Source organism: Phyllostomus discolor, chromosome 9 (genome assembly GCF_004126475.2).
Source record: "Phyllostomus discolor isolate MPI-MPIP mPhyDis1 chromosome 9, mPhyDis1.pri.v3, whole genome shotgun sequence".
Taxonomy (NCBI): Eukaryota; Metazoa; Chordata; class Mammalia; order Chiroptera; family Phyllostomidae; genus Phyllostomus; species Phyllostomus discolor.
This window is the reverse complement of record NC_040911.2, coordinates 65737340-65760755: the sequence shown is the minus strand read 5'-3', so window position 1 is coordinate 65760755 and position 23416 is coordinate 65737340. Positions and strand designations below refer to the sequence as shown.

Below are 23416 nucleotides of genomic sequence, written 5' to 3'. Positions count from 1 at the left end.
GAAGACACAAATGGAAACATATACCACATTCATAGATTGGAAGAATTAATATCATCAAAATGTCCATACTACCCAAAGCAATTTACACGCTCAATGCAATACCTATTAAAGTATCAATGGCATATTTCACAGACATAGAACAAACACTTCAAACATTTATATGGAACCATAAACAACCTCAAATAGCAGCTGCAATTTTGAGAAAGAAGAGTAAAGTAAGAGGGATCACAATACCTGATACTAAACTGTATTACAAGGCCACTGTAATCAAAACAGTCTAGTACTGGCATAAAAACAGTCACATGGACCAATGGAACAGAACAGAGAGCCCAGAAATAAACCCAAGTGTCTATGGTCAATTAATATTTGACAAAGGGGGCAGCAACATAAAATGGAGTAAAAATAGCCTCTTTAGCAAATGGTGTTGGGAGAACTGGACAGCTATATGCAAAAAAAAAAAAAATGAAACTCGAGCACCAAATTATACCATACACAAAAATAAATTCAAGGTGGATAAAAGATTTAAATATACTCCGTGACACCATTAAAGTCCTAGAGGAGAACATAGGCAGGAAAATCTCAGATATTTATTTCATGTAGAAACATTTTTACTGATATGTCCCCTAGAGCAAGGGACATAAAGGAAAGAATAAAGAAATGGGATCTCATCATAATCAAAAGCTTCTGCAAAGCTAAAGAAAACAGTATTAAAATAAAAAGAGAACCAACTGTATGGAAAAACATATTTCCCAATGAACCTCAGACAAAGGTTTAATCTCCAAAATGTATAAACAACTTACAGGACTCCACTCTAAGAAGACAAGCAATCCAATTAAAAAATGGGCAAAAAACTTGAACAGACACTTCTCCAAGGAGGACATACAGAGGATCCAGAGACACATGAAAAGATGTTCGATATCACTAGCTATCAGAGAGATGCAAATTAAAACCACAATGAGATACCACTTCACACTTGTCAGAATGGCCATCATAAACAAAGCAACAACAAGTGTTGGAGAGGTTGTGGAGAAAAGGGGACCCTAGTGTACTGTTGGTGGGATTGCAGACTGGTACAACCACTATGGAAAATAGTGTGGAATTTCCTCAGAAAACTAAAAATGGAACTGCCTTTTGACCCAGCAATTCCACTGCTGGGATTATATCCCAAGAACCCTGAAACACTAATCCAAAAGAACCAATGCACCCCAATGTTCATAGCAGCACAATTTATAGTAGCCAAGTGCTGGAAGCAACCTAGGTGCCCATTAGTAAATGAAAGGATCAAAAAACTATGGTACATTTACAGTGGAATTCTGTGCAGCAGAAAGAAAGAAGGAGTTACTACCCTTTGCGACAGCATGGATGGAGTTGGAAAGCATTGTGCTAAGCGAAATAAGCCAGGCGGTGAAAGACAAATACCATATGATCTCACCTTTAACAGGAACCTAAACAACAAAACAAACAAACAAACAAGCAAAATATAGCCAAAGACTCTGAAATATAGAACAGGCTGACAGTGACCAGAGGGGAGAGGGGAGGGAATTTCAGGGGGAAATGGGAAGGGTTTACAGAAACAAATATAAAGGACAGACACATGGACAAAAACTAGGTGGGGGGTGAATGGGAGGGAGGTGAGGAGGGATGGGTGAGGGAGCTGGGATGAGAGTGAAGGACAGAAAACTGTACTTGAACAACAAATAAAATAATCTTTTTAAAAGAAAGAAATTGTGAAATCGTGCCCATCAGTGGGTAGAATGGCAGCTTCTCAATAATACAGCTGTGTAAACTTCAAGAGGCTGGAGTCCAGATGGGAATAATTCTTACTCTTCCCTCAGCCCTTCAGAATGTGTCTTTGTTATTGTGGGTACTCAGAAAATATTTAATAACAAAATGACTACGGGGTGCATAAAACTAATGCTGATAAAACCATTTACTAGTAGTGATGCCAGTCACATCAGCTGTTTAGAATGGTAACCCCAAGCCTTTTAAAAGATGTTATAAAACTGAAGGTGACACCCAAGGCTGAGGACACACGTGTATGCAGTGTATGCACAGTCTGCCTTAGAATGTTGCAAGTATTGTACACCATGGTAATATTAAGTATTTAGTCATGAAAACAGAGGGAGCATTTGGAGAACCAGACAAGCCTGTTCACCTTTGGATGGCATTTTAAAGAATTTATGCAGACCAGGTGGACAATTTGAGAATAGCAGAAGGCATGCAGTACAGGTCAGTAGGCAAAGTGTGGGAAAAAGAAGAAAATAATTTGAACAGTCAGAAAGTAAATCTAAGGTAATGAATCCAAAGTAAGAGGAATGGATTCAACCACAACAGTGTGATTTAGGAAGAAATAACCCAGAAATGGAAGATTGGGTATTCCCCATGCACTGTCCTGCATGATGGGCACCAGCCGCTGTCTTTGGAGCATGTGAAAGGTGGCAAGTCCAAACCAGGATGTGCTGTAAATGTAGAATACACACCAGCTCACAAACAAGAAAAAAGAATGTAAAATATTACATTAATATTTTTATATTGATTACATGTTAAAATGGTAATATGTGCATATATTCAGCTAAATAGGACAAGTAAAATTAATTTCACCCGTTCCTTTTTACTTTTTTTGAACTAAAAAAAACTTTAGTGAATTCTGAATGTGTATCTCAACTTTCTGAATGCTGTGGTTCAAAGCAGCCTGGACAAATGACAGGAGGAGTGGGAAGTTCAATGAAGACACCAAATGGAGATAACAAAGGACTACACAGAGCCTGTGATAACAAAGCTGTCCACCCAATTTGAAGGGAGGTGGGGATTACAACTGAGACAGAGTTCTGAGAGTTAGCAGGAAGGGCTGAGAAGTGCCCTGCCCAGTTTGGCTAAAAGCTGCTCTCACAGGCACTTGGATTAAGCAGATCACTTTGTTCCTATTAGCTAAAACTGTCTGATTTTGTAATTTTGGGGAATTTTGGAAAGCCAACTTTGAGTTAGCCACAGCCTCAGCAACCAACAGCATTACCACCCCCTAAAAATATTTTAGCATCCCCTAAAAAGAGAGTAAAACCTATGCTTATTTTTTTAGTGCAGAGTCACAAGGAGAATCAGCAATGAACTTACTACTTATACATAACCTACCTACTAAAGAAACACCAACTAACAGTGAATGTTCCATGATCCTGGTGAGGCTCAGTGGCAGTAAAAGCAAATATTTTGGAGCCCCCTGGCCAAGGAACACTGATGGATGAGGAATTTTTATGCAGTTCCAATCTGTTGGATTCATAATTCAAGAATGGCCATATTTCTTTCCCATTAGTCTCAATGGTGGGGAAAAAATAGATTCATGGCTAACTTAGAAGAGTAGGTTACCTAATTACTTCAGGTAGTATTCTAAAAACCACTGCATAGCTCTGGCTGGATGGTTCAGTTTGTTGAGCATCATCCCATACACTAGAAGGTTGTGGGTTTCATCCCCAGTCAGGTCAGGGCACATACCTAGGTTGCAGGTCTATCCCTAATCAGGGCACATACAAGAGGCAACTGATTGATGTCTGTCTCTCTCTCTTTCTCTGTCTCTGTCTCCAAAAATCATTAAACATATCCTTGGGTGAGGATTAAATAGAAAATAATAATAATAAAATACTTCTATAGAAAGATTTTATGAGACCTGTTCCTACTACAATGGCCCTTGTGACTTGCTCTATCTTACTCCCCCCCCACATCCAGTGCCTCTTCAATGGGTCTCAGTTTCTCATTTACAAAATGAACATCATTAGTGCATGAAATGACATCATCATGCCAGTTCTCTTATTTTATACACGGGGAACAGAAGGCCCCAAAAGTTGTTCTGTAAATGACTCATGGGGGTTGTTGTGATTTGCCCTGAGTTTTAAAGGACCTCTCTCCTCTGTGTGGCAACTATACGACACCAAGATTTCATCAGCCCAAGTGGAAAAAGTGCTAACAGCCACAAAGACACACCATGGGCATCAAAAGTTCCCTGTTACTCGTACTCTCCCTTCACTCCATGCCTTAGGCATAAGGAAAATCCAAAAATAAAACTCCTTACTTACTGGCAAAGCATTCTAGAGGGAAAATTGTTCATGGTGTTAATAACCACTTTCTCTGATTAAATTGTCCTCTCCCCTACCCCTATCACCCAAATTGGTAGAGATTTCTAGGTCAGGTGAATAATTTCACCATTGAGTTAAACCACTTAATAAGTTTGGGTTTTCTTCTGGAGAACCCTAACTATTATGCTGCATTGAAAAGGAGGCATTGCTTTCAGCTGGCCTGTAAACTGTTGCTGTAGTAGCCAGTCAGGGTGTTAAAAATAAGAAAAGACAGTTTCAAAGCTCAGCAGCTCAACTCAGATATAACTCACTTCAACAAGTTTGTGACACATGGTTGGGACAGCTTTTCCCAAGAGATCAGGTTCAAGTAATTCTTCCTTGGGGTAGCATTTTCTCTCCTAATGAATTTTCTCTCCTTACTGACCTCAAAACCAAAACTTATAGGAAAGGAAGTCTAATTAGAAAATAACATCAGGCAACCGTTAGGTCTGAGGGTGGCTATCAGAGCTGATTATTTCCTACACTTCTCAAAGTCTATTTTAAAAAATAGTCTGTACTCCATTCCTGGTAGCCTAAGATATAGGGCCTTCTCCACAGTCTGACTATCCACTGGGCCACTGCTACATGCTGCCAATGTGATGCCCAGACCTTCTGGGCTTGTCCAAAGCTCCAGCCCTTTGGGAGTCTACAGAAAATATGCTCTCCTATAGCACGACATTCTTCCACTTTGCTCTCAGAATCCCCAAATGGATTTTCACATTGTAATGTGGGCTCCTCTTCCCAGCTCTGGTGCTCTGAGCTGGGGAGCTCAGGATGGGGTTGAGACCCCACCCTCCTCAGGGGAAGCTTTGCAACTGAGATAGCCCTCCAGAATCACACCTGCTGCCCATGGGAGCTGGGTCAGCCCTTTTTGCACCTCCACCCTTCCTACCAGTCTTGACATAGCTTCTTCTGTAAATCCTTGATTATAAGACTTCTCTGGTCAGCTAGTCTTCAGTTGGTTACTCAGGTTGATTGTTCTATATTTTATTTTTAATTCCAATTTGGTCCTAGAAGGAGCTTCCACCTACTCTGCCACCATCTTGGATCATCCAACTTTCATTTTTCCTAAAGATAGGGTTCCTCTAAGAAAAAGACCTAAATTTAATGTTTTGAAATATAATCTTATTGTTGAAAATTTTAAATTCTTACCAGTGATACCCCCCTTTTGAGTGAAGTCATAAGCATAATAAATGTGTGTATATATGCATGTATGCATGTTTATATGTATGTACATATGAATATATAACAGAAAAAATAGAGTTGTTTTAGTGAAGCATGACCTAAAGTAGGGGATGGAGCTTCCCATGCTTACCATCTCCTCAATTCTGGGCCCCCAAAGAAACATCAGATTCTCTGGGTCACAATTTGAGAAATGTGGGACCTGCTTCTTTTTTTTTATGCTCACCCAAGGACATGTTTATTGATTTTAGGGAGAAGGGAAAGGAGGGGGAGAGAAAGAAACATTTATGTGAGAGAGAAACATTGATCAGTTGCCTCATACACACCCTGACCTGGGACCAAACCCACAACCTAGGCATGTGCCTTGACCAGGAATCAAACCTGTAACCTTTTGGTTTATGGGATAATGCTCCAACCAATTGAGCCACACCAGCCAGGGCAAGAGCTGCTTACTTTTAATCACCTTTATTGAAGTATAATTTGCATACCCCAAATGGCCATTTTAAATAACTTTATTTTGAAGAAATTTTAGACTTTAACAGAAAAGATGCAAAAATAGTACTGAGAATTCCCATGCACCCTTCACCTAGCTTCCCCTAATGTTAATATCTTACATAATCATAGTGCAATGATCAGAACAAGGAAATTAACTCTGGTACAATACTATTAACTAAACTGCAGAACCTGTTCAAATTTCATGTTTTCCCACTAATCTTTTTTTCTAATCCAACACAGGATCCTACATTGGATTTAGTTGTATGTCTCTTTAGTCACTCCAGTCTACAACAGATCTTTAGCCTTTGTTTTTCATGACCTTCACCATTTTGAAGACTCCAGTCCAGTGTGGGTTTGTGTTCTGTTTTCTCATTTGAATGAGATTACACATGTTCAGCAGGAACACCACAGTGACATTGTTCAATTTTCAGCAAGTCATATCAGGAGAGCACGATGTTAATATGTCTTATTACTGGTGGTATTAACCTCATCACTTAACATAATGCTTTTGAGATCCATCCATGTAGTTTGTATATGTTGTATATACAAGGAGTTTATTCCTTTTTTCTTTTCTTAATCATTGTTCAAGTACAGTTTTCTCCTTTTACTCCCAATCCAGCCCACCCACCCAACCCTCCCCACTTCCCTCCCATTACCACCTTCCCCCTAGTTTTTGTCCATGTGTCCTTAAAATTTGTTCCTGTAAACCTTTCCCATTATTGCTTGGTAGAATTCCATTGTACAGGTATATCACTTCTTGCTTATTTATTCAGCAGTTAGTAGATGTCTGGGTTATTTCCAGTTTGGGTTTATTATGAATAAAGTTTCTATGAAGATTAATGTATAGGCATTAGTGTCTACATGTGTTTTCATTTCTCTTGAGTAAATATCTGGGAGTGGCACATAAGTATATGATGAATTGTATAGGAAACTGCCCAATTTTCTTTCAGTATGGCTGTACCTTTTTACATTCCCACTAGCAATGGTTAGAGTTCCCATTGCTCCATATTCTCACCAAAACTGGGTATTATCAGTCTTTTAAATTTCAATCATTATAGTGAGTATATAGACTATAGAGTTACCTCATTGTGGTTTTTATTTGCATTTCTCTAATGATTAATAATGTTGACCATCTTTTTGTGAGCTTCTTTCTCATTCATTTATATTTTATGAAGTATCTCCTCAAATAGTTTGTCCATTTTTAATTGCTCTGTTTAATCTTTTGAGTTGTAAGTGTTCTTATATACATTGATTATAAACACTTTATAAGATAGATATTTCCCAACTCTTTTCTTCCAGTCTATGGCCTGACTTTTCATTTTCTTAATAGTGTCTTTTGAATAGTAAAGTGTTGTTTTTGATGTGGTCCATTTTATCAATATTTTTTATTTCCTGTTTTTTTCCTTTTCTGTATTTTATTAAATAAATCTTTGTGTAGCCCAAGCTCACAAAGATTTTCTACTGAAATGAATTTCAAGTGGCAGTGTTATCTAGCAGTTTTTTTCTTTCAGTTTCTCTATTTAACCCCTTAACAGTAAATTTAGAAACAAATTCTCCTCCACTAGTAAGGTGTACTAATCCTTTGGTAGCAAATAAATACTTGTAATGATGGCAAATTGATTCTTTTTTTTATTCTCACCTGTGAACATGCTTATTGATTTTGAAGAGAGGGGAAGGGAGAAAGAGAATGAGGGAGAGAAACATCAATTGTTTGCCTCTCATACATGCCCTAACTGGGGACTGAACCCACAACATAGACATGCGCCCTGACAGAGAATCAAACCTGTGACCTTTCAGTTTATGGGACCAAGCCACACTGGCCAGGGCAAAATGATTCTTTAGTTACCATAAATTCTCATGCATTGGCTTCAGTGAGCAACTTGCTATTCACACTCTTAGTTTGGGTGCTCCCCAAAACAAACCCTGAAATAAAGACCAGAGTTAAGGCAGTCGTGTGCTGGTAAATATGTTTTTCTCTTAAGGAAAGACCTATTTTGAAGCATTTGCGGATTTCCATAGTGCAGAAATCCACATCATGACCAATCTTAAGTTATCAGTACACCAGTGGGCTTGCACACTTCCTGAAAATTTAATAATTGGTCCTTATGAGTCTATACGAGCTGCATCAGCACGCCACCAGGTGCAGGAAGTTTATTTGAGGTCATGCCCAGGAAGCAGACTTGAGGGAGTGAGGCAAACAAGATAGGTAGAGGAGAGGAACCAACAAAGGGGCCATTAAAGAGCCTGTTAACATTGTAAACAACTGGGACTCAACCCATTGACAATAGTGTAGACCCCAACTCACAATTGCCCCTGTGAGGGCTAAGCAGGCTGGTTATTGATTCACTAACACCTACTCTCTCTTTGGTTGTTGATTGTTTCTGAATTGTTGAAACCTAGACTCTTTCAGGCTGCTCTGCACATAGCCTTAAGAAAATTCTCTAGCACTGGAGGATTCATTAGGCAGAAAGGGAGAGCCAGAGATGAGCTAGGAAACTGTCCTGAGAAGGAAGCTACCAGTGTGTCTTAAATTGTCTATTGCTAGAAGTAAGCCAAGGGGCATCCACAGCTTGTGCTCCACATATCACATACTTTTTCTAAACACTGGCTTCACAGTAGTCAACCACACTTCTCACTAGGTCCACAATCAAAGGCACAATTCCCTGTGTGGTACAAACTTGATAATAAAATGTAATTGAAAAGTACCTTCAGTACTTTTCAGTCTATTTGGTAATTCTTTCTTTATTGGCTTTTATCAGTGAATTTAAAGTCCCTACCATAGGAACTCCAGTGGTGCAATTGGTTAGCATGTGGTATTTATAAAGTCCCTACCGTACCAGGTGCAGTGACATTGGCATTCCAATAGGAGCCACAACGTTTATTCTTCTGTTAATTGGTATGTTTTGTTTAGAAAGTGAAAAGGGAAGTTACTTCTTTGTCATTTCTTAAAAAGACAGGTAATATAAGTATCAGTAATAGAATTCAATCAAGTATTTCCTCATCAGACCATTTAATTGGAGTTATATAATGGAAGGAGAGGTTGTCTTACAAATCAATAGACAAGTTGTATTCAAATATTTTATCTTCAGACTGTCTCTCTTGTGGTAACATTTTGAGCTTGAAAAGCCATCTGCATTCCTGAGGTCAGCCCATTGATCTTCCCTTGTTGAATGTCTGAGCTAATGTTTCTGTGGTTATGTAGATCAAAGAAAATTTTATCATGACAAATAATAGGATGTTTTCTTACATGCAAAAGTCCAATCTTTCTTGGGGCAAAAAAAAATTGGCCATGGCTCTGTGTTCTCCATGGGGGAATCTTCCCACAAACAGGGAACAGATGGTTCTACATTTAGACACCATCTGCTTTTCCGTTGTAATTAACATTGGATCCAGGAGTGGGTTGAATCTTATCATTGCGTTGGCCATCCCTGTTGACTTCTGGGGAATCCTAAATCTCATGTGTTTGTTGGAATGTGAACCTTATGTTGGGTTTCTTTGGATGGTCAAAAGCTCTAATGAGATAAGGGAAGAAAAGGAAACTAGGCTCATCAGCAAACCATTACTGTGTGATAGTTTCCATACAATGTGGCCCCCACAGATACAGTCAAAGAGAGGAATAAGCCTGTTAATCTTTTCTTCTGTTTTTGTAAAGACAAAATATGAATGATTCTCTAAGTCTATTTCAATTCAGTTGGTTCCACCTTTCTAACAAGTTGATTAAAATGATATTGACCCTAGCAGCAATATCATTCAGTATTTATTGAATGTTTGCACAGTCCAGCTATTATGCTAAGAATTTTGCATGTATTATCTAGTTTTGAAACAACAATATCTGGTAAAAACTATTATTTTTCCCACTTTACAGGCAAGGAAAACTGAAGGTTTAATGAGCTTAAATACTCACCTCGGGTCACATTGCTGAGATAAGGACTAGGCAATACAATTCCTACTTTGTAACCACAGTTCATCTGTGGTTTTTGGCAAATCAGTTGGCAAATTTCTTTTTCTTCTTAATCCTCACCCAAGTATGTTTTTATTGATTTTAAAGAAAGAGAAATGGAGGGAGGAGGGGAAGGAGAGAGGGAGAAAGAGAGAGAGAGAGAGAAACATTAGTCTGATAGAGAAACACCAATCGGTTGCCTCCCATACACATCCCAACTGGGAACCAAACCCTCTATCTTTTGGTGTATAGGATGATCCTCCAGTCAAATGAGCCATTCAACCAGGTATGGGAAATTTATCCCATTCCTGTTTTTTAAGTTGCAGAAGAGAACAGGAGAAACTTGAAATATCACTGTCCCCCAGTCCCTTTATAATTTCAAGGGAATTTATTTCCCTTTTGCTTCAGTGTGCTTTACTCTGTGCTTTTGGATCATTTCCCATGTTCTTATTTACAACTCAGCTTCTTCTTTTTCTGAGCCTTGAAGGAGGTAAGTGAAAGCATGATTAAATTTTAGCTCTCTGCCTTAGAGCCACAGTTCCTAACACTGGTGTCAGCATCTACAAACTGCAGCAAAAATTGGGCCTCCTTATTTTCAGTGACACTATTGCTCCAAAAACAGAATTTTTGTAGATGGTCTGAGAGCATATCTGTCTTAAGCCCTGATTGCCTTCTAAGAGCACACCAGGTGAACAGAACTCAAGAACATCCCAAGATCAGTAGTCATTTGTACTATTGTCCAGGTACAAAGGATTCCTTGGAATATCCCTAAACATCAAGGCAGCCTACATCAGCCAGAGGGAAAGGAACCCATGGGCCCAGCTAAGCTAATTGACAAGAGAGGTTTTGAACCTCCTAGTTAAAAAGTTCATAGTAATCATCTGGTAATTATTTAAATGGATTGTCATTGAAACATGAAGTTGTAAGCACTATAATGTGAAGCTTTGGTCTGGCTTTGTTAACTGCACTAGATCTGAAGCAATAAAATAAAGATCAGAGCTTAAGGCCCACACAAGCCTGTTGGCTTTGTTCATTTATATACATATCCCCAGACTGGATCCCTACCCACAGCCATCTAGCCTTTAGCCCTTTACACCAGTCGTAATCAGAATCCTGGTCTGGGGACCCAGGATGACCCAGTGTAGCCCTTCATTGCTGATGAGAATCACCTTCCACTCCACGAGCACATCCTATGATACTGGGTCAGATCTGGTAGTAGGACATAGTAATTACATATAGTTAAGGAAGTGGTCCCAACCTGGGCACGCTGACATGGCTTTCAACCACGTGCCTAATGCTAGATTGAGGGGTTGCCATTTGACCTCAGTAGACCTGCCTACCAGGAGCCCTAAAAACACTAGTATAATAAATGGGAAAGATGATGTCACTTAACTTGGATTTACACACAACACAACTGAAGACACATAAATTGATCTCCTCCACCTGACACAAATAGTCACCTAAGGTAGAAATAAAGAGGCTCTTTGCTACTGCCAGCCTATTTGTATACATGTACTTTGTGAGTGTTCACATCATCCTGCCAGCTGAGATTTTAAAAGTGAACAGTGCTTAGTGTTTATCAACTTTAGATAAAATGTTTCACTATCTAAATATTAAATAGTAAAACTTTGAATTCACCAGCAAGAATCTGCCTAGTTTAGAGTCGGGTTTTTTGTAAGAGAAACTCAAAAAGAATAACAATTATAGAAAAATGGGGGAAGATGTTGCAGAATACTGACTATGCTTGTACCAGTGGAAATGAATTAGTAAGAAGCTTAATTTCAACACACATTTTTTATTAATAGAAGATTAGTTTTCTCCTCCATCCTCCACTAAATAAATGTTGAATAAACATTTAAAGAACATGGGTTTGAAGAGGTGCCAGATTACAAGCCTGCCTGGAGAACCCGTGTGTCAGATGGATTCTGTTTTTGGAAGTCCTGGTGGCTTTCTCATGATTGGCTTGCAGTTCTACTGTCCGATGTTAATCTGGCAGCTTTGGTGTCCACCAGCTCCCAAGACTGTGTTTGGAGAGAGAATAACAATAAAATGACAAAGACAAGAAGCAAGTATCTTGATAACTGTAACTAGCCTGGTGTCTTTCAAAGGCAATATTATGCAATGAGCTTAGCTCTAAATCTGGCATGAAAATTCCTACTCAATTGTGTTTTTCCTCAGAAAGGCTCAGCTCAGGTTGCCAATAAAAACTTCGAAGCAAGAAGCAGTTTTCTCACCAACCTTGAAGTAAAGAGTTCTACCATCTTGCAGATAATTGAGTAAATTTCAAAATTTCAAAGTCCTCTAGAGGAGTTGAATCCTGTAAAATTTACAGTACATCCCTAGGGTAGAAGTCATTGTCCTCATCTTCTCAAACAATGCTGAAAAGGAAAGGGCAACGTAGGCAATCAAGCCTGTTGTCAGAGCAGTCTTTACATGAGATTTTGAGAACCCCCACAGAATATGCCACTAGGGTTTAATGGGGGGTTGGATGGGGTGTCATTGAGAAGTGGTACAGGAAGAAAAGGAAAAATAACTTAAAAACTAGAGGTCATAGTATATCTTTAAACCAGTGGGCATTCTGAGCCTTCAGACCACTCTTCTCTTGCTGCTGGAAGTAGTTAACAGATTAAAGCCATGAGCTCTGGCTTGAATTGGAGACATGTAAATGGGTTGAAGTCCAGTTTCAGTCATCTGCTAACTCTGACCTTGGGCTTATATTCTCTTTGCTTCAGTTTTTTGTCTGAAATGTGGGGCTAACAAAAGTATTTACCTCAGGGTATAGTTGAGAGAAAAGCTTTAAGGCAGTTCTAGGCCCCTGGTCATATTAGATAAATGTCAATGGTCATAATCATCACCATTATATCACTATTGTCTCTATAATATCATATCACAATCACTATCACCACCACCACCACCACCATAAACATCATCATCACATCATCAAATTATTATCCCCATCACTATCACCCTCCCCATCATCACTATCATCATTATCATTATTCTCTTCATCATTACCATCATCATCACTGTCTCAAACATCCATCACATCACAGTCGCTGTCATCATTACCATCACTATCATTATCATCATTTTCCCATCATCACATCACAAACGCTATCATCACTGTCATCAAAATCATTTTTATCATCACCATTATAAGTTTCATCTAGTGAAATCAACAGTGATTTCTATTCAGGACAGTTTGCATTTATGATTCCAAGTATCTCAGCCTGGAATATTAGAGATTCCCCAAATTGATCTTTGCATATTGCTGCAGCCTCATTTGTCTCTGCATTCTTGCTGACAGTCTACAGTCAAGCAATAGTCAATAATTTGTAGTCTTCTGCACAAACCATGTTAATTTATGACACCATGCTTTTAATTATGCTGTTGCCTTGTCTAGCCAATTCTTTCCTGACTTTTTTGCTTGCTTAATGCCTGTTTATCTTCTTGGATATGGTATAAGCATCAACTCCTCCAGATCATACTCTCTCCTCATTTTCTAAAACCTAGGTTAGGTGTCCTTTCTCTAAACTCACATAGAATCCAGGGAATAGCTCTACATTTAATTTTAATACCAAAAGGCTCTGCTTACATACTTAGCAGACATGTCAGTGCTCCATCAGATCAACCTGAAACCTTCTTACTAGTTTGTGTGCTTATTCTACAGTTTTGTGTGCTTTTCTTCTCATGGATCACCCCTGTGACCTCCAAAGAACTATCTTGGGTTTCTGGAGCCACTTCACCAGGATACACTGGGTATGGAAGGTACCTGGGAATTTGTGTTCATAATACATTACATACGAGATCTAGTGCCAAGTCTCATAACTACTATTTTTGAAGTAGTAATGAGCATTAGTGAGGTCTCTGGAACACCCGTAACCTTAAGTAAAATGTCTATGATTTTTTATTGGGGACAGATTCTCAGGTATTGCCTATACTTCTATAGTTTATTCATAGTAAAAGGAAATACTGAATTCTGCTTAGTGTTTAGTGAAAACAAATATGCATTGTTCTCATATAAATTAACAAACTTCTTAAGTCTTTCTAAGTACTTTTTGATGGGTTTGGGGGTTCAGGGACCTCATGTCAAGAGCCCCCATCTCACTGGAGGTCTCTGTAGAGGGAGACACGGGGCCTGAAAGAGGTTAGAGAAGTAGAGATGGTTATCAAATAGAGCACAGACAGTCCTCTTCCTGAGATGGTGTGTGATATGATGGTTAGGAACACAGAATTGACAGGCAGGTCACCTGGGTTCATCCTGCCTATTCCATTTACTAGCTATGTGACCTGACCAGGTTACTGAATTTGGTTCCCACCTATAAGGCTAGAAGCAGCCAAGTGCCCCATCCTGCAGCCATTGAGTGAGCCAATGGGGAATGAATACATCTGGCACCCAGTGAGGCCCGCATTGGTTCAGCCCAGCTATATAAACCTGTCCCCCGACCTTCCTTTAGTGGATATTGAGGGGTAAGTGGCAGTTATCACCCCATTTTCCTGAGGAAGCTTTCTTCCCCCACTGAAGCATTTCTCCAGTGATGGTAAATCTCTCATTCACAAGGCTCCAAAACAATGATCCCGACCAATATGGTGACATCCAGGAATAGTAATCAGATGTGAGCCTCATTTGAGCATCATGAAGACTCCTTTCAAGTGACATAATTATAGGGTTTATGCTAATGAAGAAGATATATTAACATGTACTCATTTCCTTTAGTGTTTGAGTTCCTGCAAAAGAAGCCTTTTCAGGGCAATGGTTTTCAAAGATCTACACAATGCCAACTAACATGACTATGTGGGCATTAGTCCACTATGTGCACTGCATTCCTTCAACAGTCTTCCTTAACTGACTTCCCTCTTGTTTTAATCTGGGCTTTCCCAAAAAGAGACCCTGAGATAAACCATGTAAATATCAGCAGAGGAGGAAGACATGAGATAGAGAAGGAAAATTGCTAATAAAATATATTTGCTCAAGGTTTTAACACTGTGGGCACCTGAAGCTTAATTCAATGGGGGACCCACAGAGACAGTGTAGAGTTAACCCTCCAGGGAGAAAGAGTTGAGTACTCATGCACCAACTCTCATCAGGCATTGTTTGAGGGATTGCAGGAAGAGTAATGCTCCTGTACTTCTTCACTGCTTTGTGAAAGGTCAAATCAAAAGTCTTCATACAAATGAAGGCAGATTCTGACATTTGAAAGGCAGTGGAATGCTTTAAATTATTAAGGCCTCAAGAATATGATAGAACCTGGGGCACCCCTAGCCACCTGCTACATTCCTCTTCCCTGCAAGTTCCTCCAACCAGATCCTCTTGTTCAGAACCCTAGTCTGGCTGCAAGGTTCACCGTTTATCTCTTTTGTCACTAGATGTGGTGAATGTTTACAGTCGAATGATGTCTGAAATGGCAGCAGAATCAGAGAGTGGGTGCGTCAGTCCTAGCATGACATCATGGAACCATTAGATACAGAGCCCATAACACAGGGAAATTATTTAAAAGAAATAATCTTTTTTTAAATTACATATAATAACTTGAAACTATGAAAAGAAAGAGAAGGGAAAAGAGGATTTTTTTTGGTTATTATCCAAGCCACAATCCCTGGAAGATTTAGAAGAATTTCCACCAAAACCAGAGTTCTATAGATCTTCCCTAAGAATTGCTTCTCCAGGGCCACCTTCATTGAAATTAAAGACAGAGCAACATGAGTGCACATGATGTAGTGAAAGGAAATTGTCTGTGAAAACTACTGACTGGAGATGCCATATAAAACAACAGGGTTAATGTCATGCTGTTCAGGTACATTTGTCCTCACAATTCAGAAGCCCTTCTATATATCGACATTTCAGATAGAGCCTATTCACCTCCATTAAGCCACAGGCCACAATAATTTCCTGTTAGCTTTGGTATTTTTCAGTTTAACCACTATCACCAAAGTTCTTTAGTTTTATTAGTCCCCATCAACCTCTGAAATTGTGTGATGAGATAGTATTTATCTTTCAGAATCCTAGCTTAATAGCCACTTTCTCTGTGAAGACTTCTCTAACCTCCTTCATTCCCTTTGCCTATTAAAATCAATTTTCTGTGCCCTGTATCAGTTAGGGAGGAACATAGCTATAAGTGCAGAAACCCCAACTAATGGCAACAGAGACAAAGAGGGGGTTCATTTCCTCACATAGTAAGAAGTATAGAGAGAGAAATGGTTTCTGGCACTAGATCAGCTGGTGAATGCCATCCTTAGGGCTCTTCCCTCCTTAGCATATTGGTGTGTATCTTCATGCTGATTGTCTCAATGATCATACAAAGGCTGCTGCCATTCCAGACATTACATCTAAGTTCAAAGCAGAAAGGAAAGGTGACTTTAGTTGGATCTATCCTTTATTATCACTGGCCAAAACTGTGTCACATGCCGTGGCTGGTGTCAGGGATACTAGAAAAACTGAGTATATTGTCACCCCCCCCAAAAAAAAAACAGAAAGTCTGTTTTCTTAGAAATTACTTCTCATTATTGTTGTTTTCACTGTGGCTCTTTCTATCACCTTGGCTATATCTTTTACCTGTTGCCAAAATGCTGCTGTGTAACAAATGGCCTCAAAACCCCAGTGACATACAACAATAAATACTTATTTAGCTCCTAGGTCTTTGGGAATTAACTGAACCAGTCTTAGATAGGCTTGCCTCTGTTGGGACACTAGAGGTGACAGCCTCTAGTTAGGACACTAGAGGTGACTTGGCTCTGTTCTATTGTCTCCAGCAAACTAGCTGGAGCATGTCATCATGACATTATCCTTGTTGCATAAGGTGCTTTGCTGTGGTCAATCCCCCTTGTTCATTCATTTCCATATATTCCCCACAACAACCTCGTAACCTAATTAAAGAGCACAGTGTGATTTGTCTTGTGTTGAAGGTTCTGCAAAGTAAAGAGAGTTGCTCAAGATCAGGCAGCTTGGAAATATCAAGTCCAGGACTGGATGCGAGGTCCTTTACTCATCATGGGCTTCCCCCAAGGCTCCAAGCTGCCTCTCTTTCAGCAGTTGCTGTTCCAGGCATTACCCTGATGGCTTGCAAAGGTGACAGCAGCTACTCTATGAGCAGCACCCTCTTTGGAATTCATTCACCTTGTATAAATGAGACGCATTTTCTGCACAAGCCTTCCCTGAGATGGTGTGTGGGTGTGAATGTATGAAGGACCCAATTCCTGCCCTTCTGGAGAATGAAGGCCAGGTACATGGACATAAAACATGGCTCATGGTCCAGGAAGCACATGATCAATGCCAAAGTAGAGATCCCCACACTGAGGGCCCAGATAAGTTCCTAGGGAAGAGGAGCCCCTGTGGTCATGAGGCTTGAGTTGTTGCTCACATAGACTCCCACCCTCTTCTTCAACACCCCTTACTCATCATGTCTATAATGTGTCCCACATTTGCTTCTTCTGTTCACTATAGCTCAGCCATTGGCTTAGATTTCAGGGTGTGTTGCAGCACATTTGGATTGTCCCAGGGTGTTGGGCCAGCTTGAGCATTTTTGAGATTCATCATAGTATACCTTGTAAAAATAATGAGATTTAAAAAGAACATCACCCAACAACTCCACATCTGGAAATGTATTCTAGAAATGAAAAAGGACATATGTTTAAAGATTTTCATTGCAGCAATGTTCATGGTCTATTCATTTATAGAGGAAAATAGGGAGCCACTAAAAATAAAGAGGTAGCTGGAGCACATTCATACATTTATGTAGATGGCATATTTATATGTGAGCATGCAATCAAAATAAAACATTTAATAATAAAAATAATAAAGAACATCAGTGGCTCTTACTGGCAGCCACTAAAAGTGGATTGCTGGGATTCGAAATTGTCCCTCCCTCAGTGTGGCTGGGGAAGACAGCTTATAAGTAGACAATCTGAAACTAGAAAATGGCAATTGGATGGTGAATGGGAAATGATCTCTGTATGGGGAAGCAGCTAGTCTCCTTGGGAAGGCTAGGAGAGAGAATCCTGAGTTCAAATCAAAATGCTGCCCATGGATAGCCATATGTCCTTGGAAAATATACTACACTCTCTGACTTGTCTGGAAAATGGAACCAGTAACTCTCTGCCTTCCAAGAAATTGAGAGAATTAACTTTTGGCCAAGATGGAGGTATAGGTAGATACACTGTGCCTCCTCACACAAACAAAAGAAAGACAACAACAAATTTAAAAACAAAAACAACCAGAACTGACAGAAAATCAAACTGTATGGAAGTCTGACAACCAAGGCATTAAAAAAGAAACATTCATCCACACTGGTAGGAGGAGCAGAGACAGCCAGCTGGGATGGAGAGGACTTACAACAAGGTGGCAGCCAGAGGGCCAGGGTGGGCATGGTGGCAGCTGGCAGAGTAGGAAGCCCCACATCTGCAAACAGATAAACCAGGAGGAACAACTGGGGAGCAACACAGACTGTGAAACCCAGGGTTCCAGTGCAGGGAAATAGAGCCTCAAAACCTCTGACGGAAAAAAGCTGTGAGGGTTAAGGCAGCAGGAGAAACTCCCAGCCTCGGAAGAGAGTTCGTTGAGAGACCCACAGGGTCCTAGAACATACACAAGACCACCCACATGGGAATCAGCACCATCAGGGTCCAGTTTGCTTATAATGGAGGAAGTGACTGAAAGCTGGCCAGAGCCCAGGAAGTGGCATTGTTCCCTCTTGGACCCCTCCCCTACATACAGCACCACAACACAGTGATGTGGATTGCCCCACCCTTGCAAATGCCTAAAACTCCACCCCTTACTACATAACAGGTGCCCTGAGACAAAGAACATGGCCCAAATGAAAGAACTGATCAAAGCTCAAAAAAAAAAATACAACTAAGTGATGATGAGAGAGCCAGCCTATCAGATGCAAAGTTCAAAACACTGGTAATCAGGATGCTCACAAAATTGGTTGAGTATGGTCACAAAATAAAGGGAAAAGTGAAAGCTATGAAAAGTGAAATAAAGGAAAATGTACAGGGAACCAACAGTGAAGGGAAGGAAACCAGGATTCAAATCAATGGTTTAGACCAGAAGGAAGAAATAAACATCCAACCAGAACAGAATGAAGAAACAGAATTCAAAAAATGAGGAGAGGCTTAAGAACATCCAGGACAACTTTAAATGTTCCAACATCTGAATCATAGTGGTGCCAGAAGGAGAAGAGGAAGAACAAAAAACTGAAAACTTATTTGAAAAAATAATGAAGGAGAATTTCCCCAATTTGGTGAAGGAAATAGACTTCCAAGAAGTCTATGAAACTCAGAGTCCCAAAAACATTGGACCCAAAGAAGCACACACCAAGGCACATCATAATTCCATTATCCAAGATTAAAGATAAGGAGAGAATCTTAAAAGCAGCAAGAGAAAAGGATACAGGTACCTACAAAGCAGTGGCCATAAGACTATCAGCTGATTTCTCAAAAGAAACCTTACAGGTAAGAAGGGGCTGGAAAGAAGTATTCAAAGTCATGAAAGGCAAGGGTCTACATCCAAGATTACTCCATCTGGAAAAGCTATCATTTAGAGTAGACGGGCAGATAAAGTGCTTCCCAGACAAGGTCAAGTTAAAGGAGTTCATCATCACCAAGCCTTTATTATATGAAATGTTAAAGGGACTTATCTAAGAAAAGGAAAATCAAAACTATAAACAGTAAAATGACAACAGACTCACAACTATTAACAGCTGAACCTAAAAACAAAATAAACTAAGCAAACAACCAGAACAGGAACAGAATCACAGAAATGGAGATCACATGGAGGGTTACTGGTAGGGAGGGGGACAGGGGAATGGGGAGAAAGGACAGGGATAAGAAGCATAAATGGTAGGTACAAAATAGACTGGGTGAGGTTAAGAATAGTATAAAAATGTAGAAGTCAAAGAACTTACATGTATGACCAATGGACATAAACTAAAGGGGGAGGGGTGTGGGTGGTGCAGGGTGGAGGGGAATAAAGGGGGGAAATGGGACAACTGTAATAGTATAATCAGTAAAATATAGTTAAAAAAAGAAATTGAGAGAATTAAATGAGATTATTTCTATAAGCATGCCTGAATTCCTGGCCCGACAAATCGCGGTACATATCATCATTATCATCATCATCATCACCACCAACATCAATGATAATATATCTTTTGGAAATATAGGAATGGTCAAATTAATACAAAAATGCTTCACTCTCTAAAATATTTGGGTCAACTGTAATTACAGTATCATAAATACCAGTAAGTTCTCTGAATCTTTTTTCTTTTCCTCTGCATCTTAACATTTGACTTTGTAATTTGGGTTTTTTGTTTGTTTTTGTTTTATTGGTAGTAGTAGACTTTAGAGCAGTTTTAAGCTCACAGGGAAATTGATCAGAAAATACCTTTTCCTTATTTCTCCTGTCCCCCTTCCACATGCACAGTCCCCACCCATGATAAACATCTTCAGTTTTGTTTGTCTTTCCAGTGGGAATCTGATTCCCTGTGGTTAACATAGCAGAGTTAAAGCTGAATGTCTTGTAAGTAAAGTGACAGACCTTTCCTCAGATAATGAGAGGTGGAAAGGAGTCCCATCACCTGGTGGGCCCCTTGGTGTCCAGAGGTAGTTGCCACAAGGTGTTTAAATGACAGTGGGAGTCTCCACCTTATGCTACCATGTACACAAGAACTGATGTGGCTTTCTTCTTTTTTTAATTTTATTTTTCAATTACAGTTGACATTTGAAACTATTCTACATTAGTTTCAGGTGTACAACATAGTGGTTAGAAAATTGTATTCTTTACAAAGTGATTTCCCTGGTATTTCAAGTACTGACCTGGCACCATACATAGTTACTATGAGTGGATAAACTGTGATGGCACACATATACAATGAACTATTACTCAGCCATAAACAAGAATGAACACTTAACCATTTGCAACACTGTAGATGGACCTAGAGGGTAGTATGCTATGTGAAATAAGTCAGGCAGAAAAAGACCAATATGATTTCACTTGTATGCAGAATCTAAATAACAAAATAAATGAACAAGTCACAAACAGACTTACAGATAACAGAGATCAAAATGATGGTTGCCAGAAGGGAAGGGAGTTGAGGGCTGAGTGAAAAAAGCAAAAGAATTAAAACGTACCAATTGGTAGTTACAAAATACTCAGAAGGATGTAAAGTACAGCATAGGGAATATAGTGAACTCATCCAACTGAACACCAAAAAAACAAAAAGCCAATTTAAAAATGTGAAGAAAACCTGACTGGACACTTCTCCAAAGACAAAATACAGATGGCCAATAGACATATGAAAAGATTCTCACCATCCCTAATTATCAGAGAAGTGCACATTTAAGCTACAATGAGATATCACCTCACATTTGTCAGAATGGCTATCATCAATAAATCAACAATAAATAAATCTATCCCGGTGAGGATGTGGAGAAGAAGGAACTTTCGTGCACTGCTGGTGACATTGAAAATGGTGAACCCACTATGAAAACAATATGGAGTTTCCTCAAAAAATTAAAAATGAAACTGGCTTATGACCCAGAAATTCCATGTCTGGAGATATATTCAAAGAAACTCAAAACACTAATTTGAAAAGATATATTCACCCCTATGGTCACTGCAGCATCATTTACAATACCAAAATACAGAAGCAACCCAAGTGCCTATTAATACATAAGTGGATAATGTGACTTTCAATAGCCAACAGCCTGACAGCACAGAGAGTCTGGCAAATCTATTCATTTCTCAGCCTAATCCAAGTGTTGAGATTGCAATGTGTTAGATGGAGCTTCTTGCATTGAAACTGGATCAATAGGTAATATTGGAATTTAGTCTTGGAGAGATAGTTTATGGACCTCCAAGAGGCATTGGCTGTTTCAGTGAGTTGAGTATGTCAGCTATGGGCAGCTTATTTAGTCTTGGTTAATCCAAAAGTGTACAGTTCTGTATTCCAATTACTGCATTTGGCTGTCCTTTCAAAGATCATAATAAAGTCTGCTTATCAATGAATCAAGTCATTATGCAAAAGAGGATTTGAGTCCATTGCAATTTGGGAATATATATTCTGACTCATCTACAAAGCTATAAAATACAGCATAAATTTTTTTAATTGAGATTTTAAAAAATACCCCAAAGGCAAGTAATGTTGTACAGATTATGAACAAACCAATAAATACAAAGTTATTTTTAAAGCTTCTCTGCAAGCTAGGCTTCCTAAGCTCCTTAAAGAGTAGTAAAGTGTAAGACAGAATTGCTACCTCTCCAATCTCCCACCACCTACAAAAATCATACAAGAAATCCAAATTCAAAGTAGACAAATGAGAAAATATGGATAAAATCAGGGGAAGTCACACCAACCAAGGGAGAAACTATTTTGATTTATGGCCTTGCAAACCCTTATATGTAAATACACTTGTATGAATGGGTGTGTATACATACACACATATATATGCATTCTTATATATAATTTAACAAAAAAGATTGTATATACTATTTTATAACACTTTTCATTTAGCAATGTAGTGTAAATGCCTTTCCTTGTTACCAAATACAGATTTACATAGTCTCTTTTAACAGTATTTCATTGAATGATGAATTACAGTTTATATAACCCTTTCTCTGCTGTATATTTTGTAAGGTTTTGATAATTTATTATAGTGATAATTTTGAAAAGAATATTCCTGGTGCATGTGTTTTTATGTACTTGTTTGATATTTCCACAGAATTGGGTGTTAAGATGTACTTTGGAATCTTACAATTTGGTTGATGAGACAAAACATGCATGTGACAAGAAGAGAGGAAGGGTGTCTAAATCATTTTGACAGCCAAGAGTCGAAGCCAGAGAGGCAATTTCTTGCTTGGGTTGCTACGTGAGGTTTCCTGAAGGAGAGCTGTGAGTGATAGAAGTTTTACTCAAATCAGCTTAAGTATAAAAGGTGTATTATCAGCTCATGAAATTGAAAGTCCACTTTGGTTTCAGACTGAGCTGGATCCAGAGTTCGCAAGGTGTCATTGGGCACCCGTGTGCATGTATGCCATCTCTTGGTGAGCCACATTCTCAGGCAAGCTCTGTCTATATGGCAGCTGCCTTCAGCAGCTCCAGATTCAGGTGGTATTCATATGTCATAAGGAGAGAACCCCTCTTGCCCAGCTTCTCTGTTAATGCCTTGCAGACCTTTTGCCCATCCACCACTGTGTGAAGGGAAATGGGTATTCTGGTGGCTAGTCTGGGTCATGCGCCTTTGCCCTGTGGTGAGGGAGGTGGGCAATGTGTGACTGAAAGCCCTTCCCACGGAACAATTCTCAAAAGGAAAAATGCTGGATTGTGAAAAAAAAATAAGAGGATGCTGGAACTTGAAGGATGAGCAACCACATCCATTAGATGTTTTGGGTTGTGGGTAACAGGAAAATTCCAAATCAAACTAGCCTGTTTGTCAATATGTTATGTTATGAAATCTGGAGGCAGGGTAGGTTCTAGCACCACATGATCAGTAACATTGTTAAGTTGACTGAGGGTTGACTTCATCTCAAATCATATTTCCCCAATATGGCTACCAATGGCAACCAGGGCTCCTAACCTTTTTGTCCACAGCCAGCCCTTGAGGATGTGAAACATCTCACCCTGTCAAGAACTATAAAGCCTTACCTGCCATCTGATTGGGCCAGCCTGTGTCATGTGCCCAACCCTGAACCAACAGCAGT

General features: G+C 39.4%; 1 protein-coding gene across 1 annotated transcript in view; it reads left to right on the top strand.

The window, feature by feature from the left end:
* The window catches only part of SLC24A3 (solute carrier family 24 member 3), a 563591-nt gene that overhangs the window by 366349 nt on the left and 173826 nt on the right, over positions 1–23416 (top strand).